Source organism: Culex quinquefasciatus, chromosome 2 (genome assembly GCF_015732765.1).
Source record: "Culex quinquefasciatus strain JHB chromosome 2, VPISU_Cqui_1.0_pri_paternal, whole genome shotgun sequence".
Classification (NCBI taxonomy): Eukaryota; Metazoa; Arthropoda; class Insecta; order Diptera; family Culicidae; genus Culex; species Culex quinquefasciatus.
The window spans coordinates 54,895,735-54,911,259 of record NC_051862.1 but is presented as its reverse complement, the minus strand read 5'-3'; the positions used below and the strand labels follow the sequence as shown (position 1 = coordinate 54,911,259).

The 15,525-nt window shown below is 36.8% G+C and overlaps 1 protein-coding gene across 2 annotated transcripts in view; it reads right to left on the bottom strand.

Moving 5' to 3' along the window:
- Window positions 1-15,163, bottom strand: part of LOC6040287 (muscarinic acetylcholine receptor DM1) — a 205,593-nt gene extending 190,430 nt beyond the window's left edge. For both annotated transcript variants that reach the window (XM_038255988.1, XM_038255989.1), the window contains exon 1: window positions 14,546-15,163. The gene's annotated coding sequence lies outside the window, so the exon portion shown is untranslated. The remainder of the gene's footprint in view (window positions 1-14,545) is intronic.
- Window positions 15,164-15,525: the final 362 nt, after the last annotated feature.

Genomic DNA, 15,525 nt, shown 5'->3' with positions numbered 1-15,525 from the left:
TTTTACATAAATAATGAAAAAGCTCTAGTAGCTTCGCGATTTCTGCTCATTGAAACCTTTAAATCTTCAACGTCAGATTATACTTATGTAGATATAGATTATTTTTGCGCAAAATGATAATTTGTGTGTTGTAAAAGACTTTACTGGAGTTGGATAGCATTATTTATTTTATAAGGGGAATTATTGTGTATGGTTTGCTCACTAAAAAACCTAAAATCATAACAAAAGTAAAGGTGAAAATAAATTAAATTAAATCTCAGAACTATGACCAGCTTTCAAATCGTATTTGTTTTTTTTTCTGTTCTCTTACAAACAGATAACAACCCCTCTTAAAATCAAGAGCAAAGAAACGATAGCCGAAACTTTTCCATCCATTACAAGACAAAACATGGCACCGCGCGGCGGCTGAGAAAAAGCAGTTTCGCCGACCAAACCAACCAAGCTTCGACCCGAACAATAGGGTCCAATTTGCTGTGTCAAACAATTGCCTGCGGGAAAAGGCAACGCTGGTTGGCTGGCTGGCTGGCTGAGCCCGGCCGGAAACTGGCCACGGGCTCGCGCGCGCCTTCCTGCAACTCTCGACGGACTCAGCCAGTGAGAGTGAGAGGCAAAAGGACAACAACGGCAGGACGAGAAAAAAAAACTGTTACAAAAGTACAGGAAGCCACTTTCGTATCCACTCGTTGAGCATGAAAGTGTACAAAAAAAATCTCTGAAGAGGAAAGGAGCATCCAGCTGGGGGTGGGTGACCCTTTTTTTGAGCGGGGTTTAATCATTTATTTTTTTGAATACTTAGATTTAATCAGAAATATGGATTTTTTTTAATTTCGATAAAGCTATTTCAAAGTTTTGAGGAAATCAATATTAATATTATGTTAGGTCCACCTACCCTAGCCCCACTTTTTGCTCCACTCAGTCAGATGCTCGTTATCTCAACTCGAAGACATCATCATAACTTGTCTATTTGCTCGTTGTTGGCCATAACTGACTGGAGAAAATCGTGTCCCGTGTCTTTGAGAGATGTTTCCTTCGAGGTTTTCATTGTGGCTTGTTCAAGGTACCTGGCTGCATACGAATCGCTAATATAAGGTCGTTACTAAAAGTACAACCAGCCCGTTCAGCACAGCACGCGGCTGACACTTGTGGAACTTGAACTACAGAGAGAGAGAGATATTGATTTTTCCCTTTGCCTTTTGGGTAGAGAGGTCTCTGCGAAAAAGGGGTTGATCGTTCTTAACTTGGCACATGGTAATTAGGGACAGTTTACATAATGTTTACGGAGTGTGCCAATGTGGTTTGTGCAAGAGAACTTGGAACTATTACCATGCAAATTGGAAAAAGAGGGTGTAGTACATTAGGAAATGGGGCTTGTCTTCAGGGTGCAATTGTTGCTTGAGGCTATTAAAAATCAAACTACAAAGGAAAAAAAAACAATTTTACATAAATCAGTAACAGTTAAATTTTCCTGACAATGCTTCATACCACAAAGATTTACAAATAGTTAAAGCTAATTAGCTTCTTTATTATTTTTAAAACGAATTTGGCCTTATTTTCGTTAGCAGGATGAAACATGAATGTTATAAAAATGCATGATATTCCCAGCTTATATATAATTCAAAAAACAAACACAAAAAACATAATGGCTAATTGGTGCTAAGACCACCCAGATTATTGAGCATTCATTTGGCCTCCTCAAGAGTTCATCACTTTTATCAGACTCTATTTGTTAAGGTTAATTAATTCAGATTCATATAAAACCGAGAAAGCTTAGACTGAATCGATGCGGAGAAATGTTTCTTTTAAATTGTGGAATCTGAAATTCCAAATAAGACTTTGTATTCTTCTGAAAAAAATACATGCAAATAACAAAAAAAAAATCATATTAATTCCAAAATTGTTTGAATCTGCTTTGTAAATTCTTTTTTAAGCAAAATAATAAAAATAATATAAAAATGATGCAAATAATAAAAAAAATTAAAATTTCAAGCCAAGGCAAGGTTTCAAAAATGTATAGTAAAAAATTATTTACACCTTTTAAACTCCCTTGCTATTATTTTGTTTAAAAAATAAAAATTTCATCACACAAACAAAATCAAATTTACGTGATTTAGCTAATTTTCAATAAGATTATTTCGAGTTGATTTTGATAGAATATTCCGTTTGAAAAGTAATTTTAATTTCAAGGTACTCAAATTTGAAAATTCCTAATGTTTATGTTCTAAGCGTTTTCCCAGTCGCCTCTGGTCGGTAAAAATTTGTAATTTGAAGCATTGAAAGAGTTCAGTTGTTCAAACGATCGATAGCAACATATTTGAGGCTTTAACGACTTCAAAGCATTTTTTACCTTTAAATTCTAAATCTATTAATCTGTTTTTTTTTTAATTTATTGAAACCCTTTTCTTTTCTTTTTTCATGCGATTAAAACTATCCAAAAATAAATCCTTTTAACAATTAATTTATTGATTTTATAAGAGACTAAATTTCAAAAGAACTTTGGCTATCAGAGTCCAAATACAAACAAATCGTACTATGCAAATTGCCTTAAATGTTTGTAAAATAACCATAAATATTTCTTTTGCAATTCCGTTTTGAAAATACTTCCTTTCCTGACATTCTATAGTAATGTAACCGAAATTTACAGTTATTAGTGCTAAAAAGTTCGCCGCTTCGCACTCGTTTTCGTGTTGAAAAAAAACAACATTTTGCAACTTGTTGCATAAACTAATTTTTGAAGTTAATGTCACCCAACTGTAGCCGTATTCGAAGGATGCTGGGCAAAACCAAATTGTAGCTTATGCAACAAGTTGCAAAAACAAGATTTCGAGTCGTACATTTATGTTTCACCGAGTTGGATAAATACGACGAGTCAATTAATTGCTTAAATCAAAAAAAAATATGTTACAAAGTATTACTTTTCCAAACAAGTACTGAAAAATTCAACTTTTCAGCATCCGTCTCAGTGCTGAAAAGTAGAACTTTTCAGCATTTGTTTTGAAAAGGGTTACGATTCGATTCTGTTATTTTTGGTAGAAAAAAAAAAGACTTTTTAGTCTTTCGAGAATGATAGGAAATGTATGTACCGTAAACCAGGGTGACTTTGATACGATTTCAATTTGTTTTTGAAATATTTTCCAGCAGGTAAGGTTTTTCTCAAGATTATTTTTTTTTAAACATGTACTGGGGCAGGCCACACAAAAAAAAAATTTACGTTAAAAATTCTTAGTTTAATTTCCGGGGTGACTTTTATAGTCATAGTTTTTCTTGTTAAAATCATATTTGAGATGTTCAAACTTTATTTGTACGTTAAATGTACCATCACTAAAGTAGCTGTTATAGTTTTTAAGAAAAAATCAATGTTTTTATTTATAGTTAAGGCTGGTACAAATATTTTTAAAAGTTTTTGTCACCCCCCCCTTCAAAATTGGCCCGAAAAATCAGGGGGCAAAAAAAATATTTTTACAATAAACTTCAAAATTTCAATGAAAATTCAAGTGCAACCAGCTGAAATCAAATTAAAATACATTCTTCTGCGTTTTAAATCATTTTTAGCATGTTTGGGTTTATTAAAAAATCTTAAGATTTTTTGCAAATTTTCGATGCAAAATCTTTTTTTTCGATACAATTTTTGTTTTTGTCAGATCTTAGATTTTTTGAAAACTAATGATTGCAAAACAACTGAACAAGTGTAAAATGCATTTTAAAACACATTTTTCATTTAAATGTGTAGACTATGGCTTGTTATTTAAATTTTTATACTTTTTTTTATTTTTTTGCCCCCCCCTTGACCTCGGCCAGGGCCGAGGGACAAAAACTTTTTTAAATATTTGCATCGGCCTAACTATGTTTATAAGCTTTTTAACAAAAAACTTATAAATTTCAGGTTAAAAAGTCGGAATTTCGCCTGAAAGTTGTTAAAACTAGTTTTGTTTATAAAATTTTCGATTTATATTGCATTTTACACTGAATTCGAAGCTCGAATCACAAGTTTTCTAATTTAAAATGAAATTTGTTCAACTGAAATTACCTAAGAATTTGGATATTTTTTCAATTGTGTTTCAAAAACACATTTTATTTATTATTTGCAAACTTATTTAACCTTCTCCTAATGGAAAATTGTCCAAAGAATCCGAAAATACATTCCGTTTTCCGATTCAAAATCATGTTCATTGAGAAAATCACGACACTTTGAGATGTTTAAATCAATGACTTTCTTCAACATTTTCTTAACTATAGTTAGCTAACCTTTTAAAATTATCAAAATTTAACGAAAAGTTTTTTTTTTTTGAGGTACTTTGAACACTTCTCTACCACGGTCAGTATGATTGTCAACAATTCCGTACGTATTTTAATTGTACTCTTCATTTTGCGGAAAAATCGCAAACCTATCAAAGTCACCCCGTTTTACGGTACCTAGTTTTACGACGGAGCGGCAAAAAAATATAAATAAACATTTAATAACACATCAGAACAGATTCAATTTAAATAAAAATGAAGAATTTTGCAGGAAAATGAATTTTAAATTGTTTTCAGGTGATTAACATTGTCTATTTCTATTAAAATTGAGAAGGTTTTTGAAAAAAAATACGCCCTTGTTTGTCGGCTCTTTTCGAAATCCCCCTGTTAAACTTCAAAAAATATCTGCAACGAAAGCTGTTTTTCAAATAGTTCCTTTGAATCCAGTCAAAAGCTTTCATTTTGAATGAAAATAAACTATTTGTTACCTTTTGATGTATTGTTACTTTAGGCTAATAAACTAGGTTTGAATATCCAATCAATCAATCAACTAAACAAAAAATGATTATCGTAAAGTTTAGTATTGTAATGGCTTTATTTAAAATAACTAATTGTTTGAATCATTAATTTATTTAAATCGCATAATTGTACCAAAAAACGTTCACTTTCAAATTCCATAAGTACTGATCTGAAATATCATTAAAATTCTCTTCAAATTTGAGTACCGTAAACTGGGGTGACTTTGATAGCCCGGGGTGACATTGATAGAAATTTGATTTGGCTACTAATTTTGATACAACCAATGTAACGGTCTCATTTTTGCATATATGTTCGATAATAAGCTATCCCTTAATGCTTACATACTCAAAATTCTCAAAAATGTTTATATATTAATTTGACGAGCATTTCAAAAACCTATCAAAGTCACCCCGGGCTATCAAAGTCACCCCAGTTTACGGTACATGCTATCCGATAACTTTCGCTCGACCTTTCTCCATCTCACGCCAATTTTAATCACTTTGAAAAATACTTCCCAATTCCGGAAGCAACCCAAACAATAGCCAAAACATCAAACCATGACATTTCCCTCTTTCTGTAACTTTTATCTAAATGATGTCTTTCTCACCACAATACCAAGGTCATCTCGCGTGATCCGGTGCGAAGACAACCTTTAAAAATTCCAACTCATAAAAGAATCTGTTCCATCTATTTTCCATTTATCAAAAATTCATTTTTGTTGTCCCCCGCTTCACCACCCTTCTTCACCCTTCGCTTTTCACGAGGAAAACAAATTTTCATTTGCGAACCGATTCCCCCCCCCCCTCGCTCTCCCATCTCGCATAGCTGTCAAAATTTGGGGAGAAATCTGTCAGTTTGGGGAAACCCTCGTTCGCTCTCTCACTCGCAGGCTTTTGTTATCCTGCCGAGATTATCTCACCCACCGTGAGCGATGAGATGGCGGTGAGAAGCGTGTGCGCGTCTCACGCGGTCTCTTTTGTTGTTGATTTTTTCTCACAGCCTCCTTGGGCCCGAGTAATCGGATTTTCTCTCTCGTGCTCCCTCTTTCCCAAAATATAGGGACATGATAACACGGGCACAAACAGTAACAACAACACTCGTGAATCCCCGTGTTTTCATGGAAAAATCATCAGTCATTGCCGGACGTGGAATTTCCTCATCACTTGCCTCAAGACTCCCCTTAAACAATTTTTCAGCTTTTTGGGAGGTTTTCCCTATCAATCAATTTCGAAGTAGTAGTTTTGGTCACTATAATGTAATGAAAACTTATATTTATTCTTCTGCAAAAGAAATCCTCAAAATGACCTTAAGGTGAACCCTTAAGATCCGACTCCACCTGATGGTCAGTGTCTCGAGGATGCGACGAGGGGCTAGCATTTATGAGTGGGAGTCTTTTTCCCTCCTACTCCTCCGTCTGTCCCCTCATCAAAATCGGAGTCTGTAATTGATAACACACCAAAGAGCTTCCCACGGTGTGCCTTTGTGTTAGTGTGTGCGTGCAAATATTGCGAATGAATTGGCATCCACGCACACACCAACACGCAGTTACGTAGATGAGAAGAAAAAAAAAGTCCCATTTCATTGCGTTGGCCCGTATTCCGGGCGGCGGCACAAACAGGTCTAGGGCAGAATGCGGCAGGGGTGACCAAAGCCAAGGGGCTAGATGTTATCGGTGCTGGGAACTGGGTCAGGATTATGTCCAAACTGTTTGTAAACTTTTCATATTTTCACTAATCAATTATAAATCGACGTCGTCGTGCTATCTTGTCGCACCCGCCATTTCAACGTTTCGAGAAACACGCGTTTTAATGTTTGAACTTGAATAAACAAAAACGAAAGCACGCAATGTAAACAATAACAAACACGTTTTGTTTGGCTGACCATTATGTGCATTGTCACGAAGTTTGGTTGAAGTTGGCTGCTGGAGTCCCGAGTTATAATTACACATGTTTACGGTAGTCTAACTTGTACGTGCGTCAAACGCGTTCTGGCCTGAAATCCCTTTGATCAATTGGCGCAATTACATCAGTTTTCAAGGAGTGACAAGATAGCACGACAAGATTGAAAGTACTTTCATATGCAAAGTGACAAAAATGCACGAAGTTTTCCGGATTTCGTTGAATATCTCAGGATTAAAATCGAATTTTGGGGATCTGTGAAGCTCAAAAGGTGAGGCATTGGCGACGAAATGTTGATTGTTTGAAACCACGGGTGTCACAAGCCATGTAGATTTTTAAAATCTGTGTGTTGTTGTGGTTTACTCAAATTAACCGGTTTTTGGTCCAAACTCTTATTTAAAACAAACATAGATTTTTGACAGCTATAGATTTTTGACAGCTATAGAAACATAGATTTTTGACAGAACACATCATCGAGGAAAAACATAACATCACAGCTAGCGACGCGGTCATCTTAAGACACATCACTAACCCATCGAAGCTGGCTGTCGCTGAAAGTTTGGAAATCTTCAAGGCAGGCAACAAACGTTTACTCAACAAGGATTCAGGTAACGGCTCAACGTGGCTGTTTAAGCTGTTACCTATACAGGCACAAAAGAAGAACGAGGAGGTAGTACCTACAGTAACTACAAATATGGATACACCAGCGATGAACCTTCAGTCGAGAACAGAACACTGATGAAGTCTGCAAGTAGTAGACGAAATACGTATCTGTCAAGATATTAAAATATATAGCGGAATTAAAAGGAACAACTCGTCTCTTTGTATTCACAGTAATGCATTCTGCTAAAACGCTCAACCAAACCACAAGCTAATTAAATACACTCGTATCAATTTATAAGTCATTTTGAAACTATCTTTTGAACATGCTGAAACTTTGGCTCATACATTATTATTATTATTTTGATCCTAGTCACAGTTCCTGGACATAATATTCAAAATATATTTTCAACGGTCTAAAATAACAAAATCAGTCTGTCAAAAAATATTCAACAGTAAATTTTGAATGCCATCTTGCTCAATAATATTTTTAAAAATCAAACCATTGCACATATGCTTTGAAGTTTACGTCACTTGACTCTGACCAAATGAATTGAAACTAACTTCATCCACCTAAGTGTATGATGCCTTCCTCACTACTTACTAAAAATTGATCCGAAATAGCATTCATCAAAATTATTCATTCTTTGGAAAGTACATCATAAATTAAACAGGGCTGTCTCGTTTGGAATGGTTGCAATTACCTATCCATCGAAAGGACGGATGATGGACATTGTTTATATTACAAAAGTGTAATCCGGCTTCAAAAAAAAACATATAAATTGCTTAAGTGGTCATAAATAGAGACATTGTTGCCAGTTCTAGAAACTTTTAGAATCGTTGGAAAGGTCTTTCAATAGAGGAGAAAAGCAACTCGCGACAAAATTTTGAGGCTAGGAATTTTGACAGGTATGATTTTCATAAAGTATTCGCCTCCTTTTCTCTCCCACAGAAAACCTGGGAACGAGGTAGCTGTCAAACTAGGCCAAAATGTTAAGGTCACTCACAAAATGAACTTTGAGTGATTTGAGTTCATTTCTGACGTCACGATTTTCTCCTCTATAGAGGAGAAAATCATCATCCTCTATAGAGGAGAAAATTGTGACGTCAGAAATGAACTCAAATCACTCAAAGTTCATTTTGTGAGTGACTTTAACATTTTGGCCTAGTTTGACAGCTACATTGTCCGCAGTTTTCTGTGGGAGAGGAAAGGAGGCGAATACTTTATGAAAATCATACCTGTCAAAATTCTTAGCCTCAACATTTTGTCGTGAGTTGCTTTTCTCCTCTATAGGCAAGAAAACCGTGACGTAGCAAATGAACTCAAAGAACTCAGTATTCATTTTGTGAGTGCCATTTGAGTGGTTTGACAGGTGTTAAATCGGGACCTAGCATTTTTTGAATTTGAATTTGCTTCCGATTACGCGAAACGTCATAATCCGAGTTTTTTTTTCGTATAAGTTCCCGTGTGCTTGTCCGTGCTTCTGGCCGTGTTCGTGTACATGCACCTGACCACGTAGTTGCCTGTTCCTGGTCGTTCCCGTGGCCGTGCTCTAGGCCGTGTCCTTGTCCGGACTCCTGCCCGTGTTCGTGCCCGTGCTTCTGGCTGTTTTCGTGTCTCTGGCCGTGTAGGTGTCTGTTCCTGGCCATTCCCGTGGCCGTGTCCTTGCCCCTTGACCAGGAGTGTTTGTGTCCATGCGAAACGGAACATCCGGAACAAAATTATAATTTTAATTGCTAAGTGCCGAAACTGACACCTGTCAAAAAAGTTCATTCGGTTGTTTACCTTTGAGGTTAAGTTCCGAGCTTTTCTCCTTTATAGAGGAGAAAATCATGACGTCAGAAATGAACTCAAATCACTCAAAGTTCATTTTGTGAGTGACCTTAATATTTTGGCCTAGTTCGACAGCTACCTCGTTCCCAGGTTTTCTGTGGGAGAGAAAAGGAGGCGAATACTTTATGAAAATCATACCTGTCAAAATTCCTAGCCTCAAAATTTTGTCGCGAGTTGCTTTTCTCCTCTATTACCTTTCCTACGATGTGTAACATGATGGTATTTTATTCAATTTCTTGCTACTTATCTAACATCTGGATAAACAAGAAAACACATTTTTATACATAGCATTTGAACTACTTTATCATAACCTTAATTTGTATATAACTCGATCTATGAAACCCTAAATATTCAGCAATTCCATTTGAAATGAGCATAAACCGAAAAAAAGTTCTCCGATCGGACTCAAACATTTTCTGGGAGTTTCTTGACCAAAATAATTAGACCCATATTTTTTTTTTTGTTTGGCTATTAGGGTGACCTACACAGTGCCAGTGGTACCAAAAATAGTCATTCTCGTAATTTTTCGCAAAAATCACATTTTCCAAAAAAATCGATTTTTGCTATCTTGGACGCAAATGAAAGGTAATTAAATGAAAGAAATTGAAAACCGAAAATCTAGCTTAACATTTGAAACGGTCAAACGAAACTTTAAAATGCAGTTTTGACGGTGTCTAGACCAAAGAGCCTATGTCTCACACCAAAAAATGGGAGGTGTTCATTAACAGCATGTGATTTTTTGAAAATAGAAAGTGGTTTTTTTTGGATATGGATTAGTTGCTTCTTCGTACATTACCAGTTAAAAACTTAATAATAAAGTTTTTGATCAAATAACGATGGAAATTTGATAAAACAAACTTTGTTTTGAATTTTACTGCATTTTAGCAGAAAAAAATGCATTCATATCTTAAGTATTTTGTGATACTTTTTGCCCCAACACACTTAAAAAAAACTTGTAAATATTAGAGTTGATTTTAAAATTCAGAACATATTTTTATTCCAAAGATAGGAAAATTTCGCGACAGTTTCATTTTTTACCAGATGTTGCTTATAAGTTCAGTAACAACATTTCAAAAGGGCGAAACCCACAATTCTGCCTTTTCGAGAAAATCAACATTCAATATTTTGCAATTTTGATCAATTCTTATTTCTACAAAAATGCATGAAAACCATAAATTTTGTCAAAACGTAATAGAAAATAGCAAAAATTTCACCATACAGAGAAATTTGAAATTAATTGAGGTATTTTTGCTATTAAAAATTGAGAAAAAGAAATTACGCTCTTTTGAAAAGCGTGCCTACATTTTCGCCCCACCGTATTCGCCCCCACCTAACCAAAACAACGGTATCGCCCGTCAGATAACGCCACAAAGCAGAAGTAAACAACCGATTCGCCCTTTTGTGTTTTGTATTTTTTTCGGGTTTTTAAGGAAGAAAGTGGTTGAAAAACTATTTTATCATTGTGAACAGGGCTGAGCTGTAGGTTAGTCGAGGTTAGTCGTCGACTAACAAGTTCTTTAACAAAAATGTCGCCCTCCTTAAACCATTTGGCGCTCTTAGCGGGGCCCAAGAAAAACTTTGCATTTTGCAAATTTGCCAAGTTGCCGATTTGTGCTGCGCCTTCTTGAAAAAGATAAAGCGCCGCCTCAGGAAGCCCAAGGGTGCCCAAAATGACATTTTCGCAAATTAAAAAAAAAAAGCCTAAGGGAGTTTGTGAAACGTTATTTATTTGATTTACATTGGAGTAATTTCCATGACTTTTAACTCTATACATCATATTTCAACATTACATTGAGCGAGTTTACATAAAAAACAGTAATTACGTGCTGTGTAAATTTACATATTTTTTGCCTTTCTTACTAAAGAAAGGTATAGGTTTTACTTTAAGGCTGGACGTCATTTTCATCTTCGTAAATATGTCGATTCAGCATGAATTTTAATAGGAAAAATCGTCAAAAAATCACACTGCATCGATTTTCGACGCTCTATCGATTCACCTTGACAGAACTCGTCTATCTCCAACCCTCGAATTTTGAGAAAATAAAATCCGTGGAGTTCGAGTGATGTCCGTGTGTGGAAAATTTTTTGCCAAATTTTGTGTCACGTAATCCTCGGCTCCCCTATTTTCGATTTTGATTGTTAAAAGTGCATTTGAAAGCTGGTGTGCTGAACAAGGGTCATTTTGAGACCGAATTTCGAAATATCCATCTGTTTTCGGATGCGGCCAGACTTTTCAACAAAATACACAGTTTTCAAATGAAAATATGGTCAAAATTTGTCATTTTCATATCTTTTATTTATCTCAAAAATTGCATTTTTCGAGCTCTACAACCTCCCAAATTTTCATCCAAATCCATAATCTGGTTCTGGAGTTAGAGCCGTTTGATTAACTTACCAAAAGAAAAAAAATCCCTAAAAAAAGGTAAAAGCCCACCTTGTGACCTTCGCCAACACTTTTTATTTCCGATTTTATCCGAAATTTTTTTCTACATTCATAGTACAGACCATGAGTGAGCATCTGAAACAAATTTGACATCTATCGGCAATCCGGATCAATTTTTAGAGCGATTTACTTTTTGCCTTTCTTACTAAAGAAAGGTATAGGTTTTACTTTAAGGCTGGACGTCATTTTCATCTTCGTAAATATGTCGATTCAGCATGAATTTTAATCGGAAAAATCGTCAAAAAATCACACTGCATCGATTTTTGACGCTTCGTCGCCAAGTCGACAAGTTGTCAAGTTGAGCTTCGAATACTGGCGCGAGAATGCTGGCGCATCTATTTTGTGGCTCGACTTATACTCGTTTTGTAGTAGCTTGTCTACCGATGTTTCCTACAACGTGTAAGATATCGTAGCTTTTCGTTTTCTTTTGCCCTATGCGTTTTTGCATAACTGTCCAATGTTTATGCAAAAACTTTTGTGACATAGGACATTCATCCGGCTACAATCAATTTGTTTCCCGTGCGCTCCTAAAATCGCCTAAATGTAGACTTCATTTGTCGTAAGTTTATTTAACAGGGTTCATTGGATTCCAATAGGAGCTTTCTAAGCTTTGTTCGGTACGATGGTACGATGAACCAAAATACCAACACACAAAAGGGCTCGACCGAAGCTAGAAAACCAAAAACCGCGGTATGCGTTGTCACTGACGCATGGGAAGTTTGCTATGCTCGCGTTTGTCATAAACTCTTGTTTGATTAAGAATATGTACGATTACAAATATTCTTTTGGTGAAAATAGCGTTTTTTATTTCTTTTCGAAAGCATATCATTTATAATACTTTGCTTTCATCATTAGACTTTCTTTTTTTCTGACGTTATAAATAAACAAAGTCGTTGTTATGAATTTAAAGAAGAAGTTCTACTATTGTTATATTCTTTAGTAAGAAAAGCTCTATCTCACCCCAGGTGGGATTAAATCGGGTTTTCTGTGTAGCTATAATGTTTATGGAGATTTTGTACGGCATGCCTCCTAAACCTCCCTATGCTAACTTTTTATCCTGCAACTGCTCGACCCAGAATCCCCGGATGTCCCGAGAACCGGTAAATTATGGACCTGCATGTCCAGATTGTGAAACCAGACCAGATCCGATACTGCAATAATTGAAATTAAAAAGTTATTTTTTTTTAGGATCAAACAAATCTGTATTTGTTGTGGAATTGTTGTCAGAGACATCAAAAACATACATTTTGATCAATATTGAGGATTTTCAGGTGAAATTCACTTAATTATAGCGAAAATTTAGTGTTTCTAAATATACGAAATCACTACATTCAGACATGCATTGGCACCGCGCGCGGCTAGCACGCGTGCTATTTTAGCGAATAGCACTGCGCTTTCAATCATAGCACTCGCCCTTGCACTCTAACGAAACTGGTAACTAAGACGCTTTTTTCATTTGTTTATCTTGAATTGAGTGACGTCGACTAGTGGAACCTCACGCAAATATTTCTATCCATTTTTATCTGATGGTTTAGTGCAGTGCTTGCGTTCTAGATTTGGAAGTAAGAGGTCCATGGTTCTATTCTCAGCAAGGTAAACTTTTTTCATTGTGTTGTAATAAAAGCGCATTTTTTTCTTTTAGAAAATCTTCAAAAAACATAAAGAAAAGTCTTTAAAAATGGCAAAAGAACTTGAAAATTTGTTAGATTTTCAGTACTTGGGCGAGCGGATCAACACTTGTGGCCCGCAAACAGTATCCCAATTTATGGAAAGGTAATAAATTAACCACCAAGACTAGTGAAATGAAATGACTACATTCTCTCCTCGTGATTGGGTGAAAACACAAGGGCGGGTACTCAATTTGGTTAGTTTTGATTGATGTTGTTATTTAGCCCTTTTGTTTTTTGCTTGTAAAACTGCGTGGTTTCTCAGCAACTATTGGTCCAATTTTCAATATCTTTGCAGCAAATCTACAAGATTTTTTTTGATCTCTCGCACATAAATGTTTTTATAAATAATAAAGGTTGGTCATGGTACAAAGTAATAAATGTGTGCAAATAATTGGCAAAAATGCTAATATGATTTTTTGTCAACTTGTGCCACAGCTCAAAATATGACATTTTTTGTCAAGACACCAAATCGATCAGATACAGATTTTTGGCTATTGGACAACCATAATGAATCTGTTTTGAGTATATTTTGTTAGAAAAAGCTTTATAAAATATTTACCTATTTTTGTGTGTTTTAAAATGCTTCGATTTGTTAATTGATTGTTGAAGCCATATAAACTCATATAAACTGTTTAATGTAATGCTTGGAAACTAAATTTGGAAAAAATTGACGATTTTTGTTTGGGAAATTAGGATTTCAAATTGGAGTAATATAATTATAACGAGACAAACAATCAGTAAACAGAAAATTATTGAGAGACAAAAAATCCCAGAACCGCAAAAATCATAACAACCGTGCGTCTCCATGTGACGATAATAGCTCGAGTCGTTCAATGGAAACGCATGGTAAATTCATCTTTGAAGATGTTGTCGTAAATTTCCCTGATAAAGAACATCATTAAGCAGTATGTTTGGATACAAAGCTGAAGTTTTCAAACATCAATTGATGAATTCTGCCTAAACAGCTTAACAACCCCTGCAGCTCCCGGCTCCCGTCCCGTTTGCCTTGACAAGTACAGCGAGAAATTGCAAAAAAGCAAGCTCCCCGTTCTCCTTACCACACACACTCCAGAGAGCCCTCAAAAAGTTATTGAACCGCACAAACCAGCAGCCGATGCTGGCTGCCACCGTCATGCGAAAAGAAGACTACCCCCTGTAGGAGCCACATCGCCAGCCAAAAGACATTCGAGTTCGAGTTCGAACAGAAAAGGTTAACAAATCGAGGTCAAGGTAAAGAAGGTGCGAGAATCTCCGACCTTCTAGTGGTGACTACCGACTTGGCGTTGAAGCCTCCGTCCATAAATTATCCATTTTTATCGAGTTTCGCAAGGGGAGGTTACGAACTTACACAAGTTTCCGTCCGCTTGACGTTCTTCAGGGAGTCCTTCTCCTGTACGGTAATCCACAAGGGGGTTGAGCTTGATTATAGCTTCAGCTTCGTCAGCTTGTTTCTCTCGCAGCTTTGGGAACCTTCTGCGGGTTTAAATCCTCACAACACTTATCTGCACACTGGTTCCACACACGGATCGCACAAACTTCTCCTTTTCGTCGCTTCCACTACATTAAACATTCACTGGAGACCCTAAGCAGCAGCTTCACGTCCCACACTGTACTCCTCCCATGTACCACACCCGGGCTCAGCACACATCACATCAACTCATCATCCGTAGCCGTAGCCGTCCTGCAGCTTCCTTTGCTTTTTTCCAGCTATCTTCAGCTCAGCTCCTTCTGTATCACCTGAAATTCATCACAATTCAGCGCTGGAGCTTACATTCTGTAATCACTTCTTCGAAGTCCGAATTCCCCGGAATCCTGAACTTGCAGTTCTTCCGTAGCACCTGGAGTACTACAACTACCCCTACTCCAAATAGTGTGTAACAGCAGCAGCTGTAGCAGGCTCACACCAAAAAAAACCTCACTCGTACCGCGCCGTACGGATCCTGGCCACAGGAGTTCTGAACCAAGTCTCGTCCGGGACTAATCGAAAGTAGTTCGCTCGCGCCAGTAACAACCCGTCGTGGTCGTCCCTTTTGCTCCCACCAAAGCCCACAACTCTCACTCGCAACGCTGGACCACGCGGGCTTCCCAGCATCCACACACAGCATCCCTTCTCGTCTCTCTCTCTCGCGCTCGGCGAAGATGGTTCTGAAATCGGGGCGCGTCACGCACGCGCGTCAATTCTCTCTCTCAGAGTGCGAGCAAAGCACGCTCTCTCACTACGGTGAGAAGTGAGCGGGTGAGGGAAAACTCCCCTCACGACTCACCGTTACGAGTTGTGAGCATTTTCTCACGTGCGTGTTTTGCTTGCGAAGAGGAGAGAGGTCGTGC